Source organism: Plectropomus leopardus, chromosome 18 (genome assembly GCF_026936395.1).
Source record: "Plectropomus leopardus strain MGB_pleo_1.0 chromosome 18, ASM2693639v1, whole genome shotgun sequence".
Classification (NCBI taxonomy): domain Eukaryota; kingdom Metazoa; phylum Chordata; class Actinopteri; order Perciformes; family Serranidae; genus Plectropomus; species Plectropomus leopardus.
The window spans coordinates 32990001-32995000 of NC_142193.1; the positions used below are offsets into that span (position 1 = coordinate 32990001).

General features: G+C 40.4%; 1 protein-coding gene across 7 annotated transcripts in view; it reads right to left on the reverse strand.

Moving 5' to 3' along the window:
• The window catches only part of plppr2a (phospholipid phosphatase related 2a), a 193218-nt gene that overhangs the window by 22680 nt on the left and 165538 nt on the right, over positions 1-5000 (reverse strand). The window lies entirely within an intron of this gene.

Here is a 5000-nt window from a genome sequence, read left to right on the forward strand (position 1 = left end):
TCTGGGCGCAGCACAGTTTAATGTCAGTCTGCTGACATTATGGCCGAGGACGTGAGGACGCTGACAGGACACTTCTATGACAGGCACTTAAACATGTGCAGGGTGCCAAATACGCTCCGAGGTTAATCTAAGGACAAGTAGAAACACACCTGAGGATCATGTTCAAGTGTCACTTGGCAGGTTTAAAATTGTGCTGACTGAAATTATGAATATAAAATACAGCTAATGGAAAAACGTCAATTAAAAAAAAAAAAAAGAATTACCCTTTATCAAAGAAAAGTTTTCACACTGGTATGAGGTGTTATTTCAGTCGATATATACCAAAAAGATAACCCTAAAATAAAAAGGCTGATTATGGGGAAATTGTAATTGACTCACCCCGTGACTGAATTTAATTCCAACATGGAAAAAGTATCATGTTCAATTTTCTGTGTTTATAACAAACCATATTCCATGAAAATGGGTTCAGAATTAAGCGAGTTGCATTCAGTTTTGTGGTGAAATCTGAATCTCTCACACACACTTTGTATATGTTTAACAGGGCCTTGAATTGCGTCGGAAACTCTGTGGTTTGTCCAAGTGGTGTAGCCGTAGCCAGCTGTCAAAGATGGCAGATCTTTCTGCACATGCTCACCTCATAAAAACATGACTTGTATTATTTCTGGGTGTCATTCTGGGCTTTTGACTTGGAATTTGTCATTTTGACTATTTTCCACCTGATGAGGTGATTTTGACCATATTTGGCATATGGAGGAAATACATGCTATTTCCACTAGGTGGAATGTATGAAAAGTCAGTGTTGATGCTAATCATTATTCATAATAATAATAATAATAACAATAATAACAATAATAATAATAATAATAATAATGGAAATATTGAGAATAATAATAATAATAATAAAATCTACTTAGCATGTAGTATATTGAAAACAATTCTTTTTTCCATCTAAAGACATAGTGGCATCATGACAAAAAGGGTTAAAATTCTGGAAAATTAATGAATATATTATATTTATGATTAGGACTGATGTTGGTTAAAAAATATACTCAATAAAAGTAGAAAACAATATGAACATATATATATATTTTTATACTAGCTTAATTTTGAAATGGGTATTTTGTGCACAGAGCAATAGGAATGTTTGATATTTAGGGGTTTAAAAAAAAAGATTTTTTTTGTGCCCAAAGAAGAATAAAACCACAAAGGCAAAAATCCTGATAATTCATGCAAAGCTGGCTACTAATACTTGTGATGTTTGCCATCTGAGGCTAATGAGCTCTTTTTACAGCAAAGCGTCTTAACTAACCATTTGGGCTTCACCTGGAAATGATCACCTTCACCTGGACGAGTAAAAGCGAAGCTGAAAGCTAAGTATTCATTTCTCAGTGTGTTTGCATTTTATCTCGGTGTGACTTGAGTCACATTAGAGACTTCCGCAGCAGCAGAGTTTTGATGTCTTCCTGAGCAATTATCAGTGGAGGTGCAGATTGTGCAGCAGACAAGCTGAGAAGATCGGCGTTCACAGCAGCCATGTGTTCATTAGAGGGTGAGACAAACAACAGGTGTGAGGGGAGGTCAGAAAGGGCGAGGCATGGAGTGTCAGAAAAGGCCGAGGAGGTGTTGATGAGAGTTGGGTTAATCTTGGAAAACCCAAGATGGTGGAAACAGGATCAATTGTGTTAAGTGCTTTCATTCTGAAGTGATTCCAGCAGATGTGCAAGCAGAGAAAAGAGGCAACGCGAAACACAGAAGGGGCGAAAATTGCACAGGGAACGGAGGAATGGCGATAAATAGAACATGAAGAAATAGGTCAGCGTGGACGAGATGTAGCGGCGTGAGGAAGTTTGCAGAAAGACGACACACAGCCGAGGTTACCAGACAAATCAAAGGAGGGATTCACACGCCGTCACACACGCCGTCACACACGCCGTCACCATGAGTCTGTTCATCCCACATTTAACTGGCTTATGAGCTCCATCAGGCAAACTTTCAAGATTCCCCCCAAAACCAACCAAACTCAAGTGTTTGGAGAATTTTCAGTGTTGCTGCAGGAGCCGCTTTAGGCTGAAATCTGACCGTTTTATACCAGCATTAACCTTTTAGAACCTGGATTAATAGGCATCATCGTTGTTGTGCTGCATTCAGACACCTTCTACAAGCATTTAAACTTCTGAAACCAGAGAAATTGATTCCTTTTGAAAACATGGGAAAAAGGCTATCAGCAACTTGGCAAGAAAAAGTTCAAGGTGACAAGAAAATTACTTGAAAATGATCTAATAATAATAAGATAATACGATATCATCCAAAAGTATATCTCGCAGCATTCTTATAAACCCCTGGCGGTTGATGCTTTATGGAGGGCCGATGACCCGGATCTGGACCCAGCTTTCAATGGGAACAAAGTGTGGAACAAAGTCCTGCCTCAAGCTTTTGTTTACCTCTGCAAGAAATCAGGGACCTCTCTCTGATGATAATTATAAATATATATATTTTCCTATACATTTTCCCTAACTTCTAAAAATTAATTTTGAAAATATAGTTATTTCTTGCATTTTGCGTATCAGTTCTTACCAAGTTGCTCCTAGTCTTTTTTTTCCAATGTTTTTGAAAGAAAGACAACAATTTGCTGAAAGTTCGAGGATTAAAATGCTTGTGAAAGGCATCCGAAAGCAGCACAAGAAAAGTGATGTTCCGGGTTTCAAAGGGTTAAGGATGGACGGACTATAAATGTATAAACTATAAAAACTGATTCCACAGGAGTAAAGTTTGAGAGTTTCTCAACATAAAAAGACATCTGACATTGACATGTCTTACATTTTACATGCATGCATTTTAAAATATCTCCACCTGACTACTATGGAAGAAAAATACACGATTGTGAGGCTTCTCAGTCATAAAAAGGCACATTTAGACACACACGTCACATTTGACTAACAAACTGAGGTGGGAAGATGTCAGCTCCCTTATCTTGTGTTTCAGTCTCTGAGCAGTGGATGGACTCCTTGTGCTGAGACTTCAAAAGGTGATTGATGATTTTAATTAGATGTTGGGGCCTGCTGGGAGCTGTCAGGGAGCTGGAGTGCCCCCTTTTGGGCTTGGAGGACTCTGACCCTGACCCAAATATTTGTCTGGCTGATACCTGCAGTGACTTGGCCAGACAGTGTCTCTATGTTCTTGTATTCAGTGCTATAAATACACAGTCAAAAAATCAAAACCTCTTACGTCAAAGAAAGCTCACAACTGTTTTTGTATTACGGACGTATTTTGCGCCATGCAGCCACTTTATCACCAAACTGATTTGCTGCAGCTGCTGGATAAAAGAGATCCTGCTCCTCGGGAACCAGAGGCACATTTGAACCAGCCTGGCACTATCACAGGGAGTTACTGCTGCAATTTACCTTGCTGCTTTTCACACACACACACACACACACACACACACACACACACACACTCCTAAGCCTCTGTCAGCACAGGTTAGGGCAGACTGGTTGGTGTATGTAATGTGCTGTGACCCAGATCAACATGTAAAGTGATGAACCCTCAGCTGAGTTGGCTCTGAAGCTTTGGATTAGTGCATCGCTGCAGTAACAGTTTTAACTGTGCATTCACACCAAAACGTGACGATCGTGCCACCCCGCGTGAATTCACATCTGTCTGTGTTTTTGTGTTGACTTTGAATGTAAATACGCCACGCCAAGTGCTTGCATCATGTCTGCACAATAACTTAATGAGCAGCAGTGGTGGTAGTGTGAGCAGGTGAAGTGTGTGTTTGTATCTGCAGAGCTCCGATCGCGTCAATTTATTAACATTTTGTGACCACAGAGCAGCAGTGTGACTTTCAAATATTACTAATACCTGATCTGAATGTTGTTTTTTTTTTTATAACAGTAGTGTATTCAACTTTATTATATGACAGCAGCTACTTTAGTCAACTTCATTGTTACTGCAGTTCATTTAATAATTTGTATTTTAGTAGTTCACATTGGTTTGGAGGACATCAAAAAATATCTATATATATATTGTGTATCACGATATAGCCTTAAAATATCACAATATTATTTTAAAGCCATATTGCCCAGCCCTAATAACAACCTTTCTCCTTGCAGTAAACTGCAGCACACACACATGTCTGTAAGAGTCAGACAGTGTTTGCAGGAGGTGCAGGCTGTGGTTGTGAGTGTGCATGGAATCTGGTAATCAGGTTATTAGTGTGTGCTGCATGCTGCTGCAGGCTGGTTCTGTCTGTGGTCTGTTTAAAGCTCCTGGTTCTGTCTGTGGTCTGTTTAAAGCTGCTGGTTCTGTCTGTGGTCTGTTTAAAGCTGCTGGTTCTGTCTGTGGTCTGTTTAAAGCTGCTGGTTCTGTCTGTGGTCTGTTTAAAGCTCCTGGTTCTGTCTGTGGCTTCTGTCTGTGGTCTGTTTAAAGCTCCTGGTTCTGTCTGTGGTCTGTTTAAAGCTGCTGGTTCTGTCTGTGGTCTGTTTAAAGCTGCTGGTTCTGTCTATGTTCTGTTTAAAGCTCCTGGTTCTGTCTGTGGTCTGTTTAAAGCTCCTGGTTCTGTCTGTGGTCTGTTTAAAGCTCCTGGTTCTGTCTGTGGTCTGTTTAAAGCTGCTGGTTCTGTCTGTGTTCTGTTTAAAGCTCCTGGTTCTGTCTGTGGTCTGTTTAAAGCTCCTGGTTCTGTCTGTGGTCTGTTTAAAGCTGCTGGTTCTGTCTGTGTTCTGTTTAAAGCTGCTGGTTCTGTCTGTGGTCTGTTTAAAGCTCCTGGTTCTGTCTGTGGTCTGTTTAAAGCTGCTGGTTCTGTCTGTGTTCTGTTTAAAGCTGCTGGTTCTGTCTGTGTTCTGTTTAAAGCTGCTGGTTCTGTCTGTGGTCTGTTTAAAGCTGCTGGTTCTGTCTGTGGTCTGTTTAAAGCTCCTGGTTCTGTCTGTGGTCTGTTTAAAGCTCCTGGTTCTGTCTGTGGTCTGTTTAAAGCTCCTGGTTCTGTCTGTGGCTTCTGTCTGTGGTCT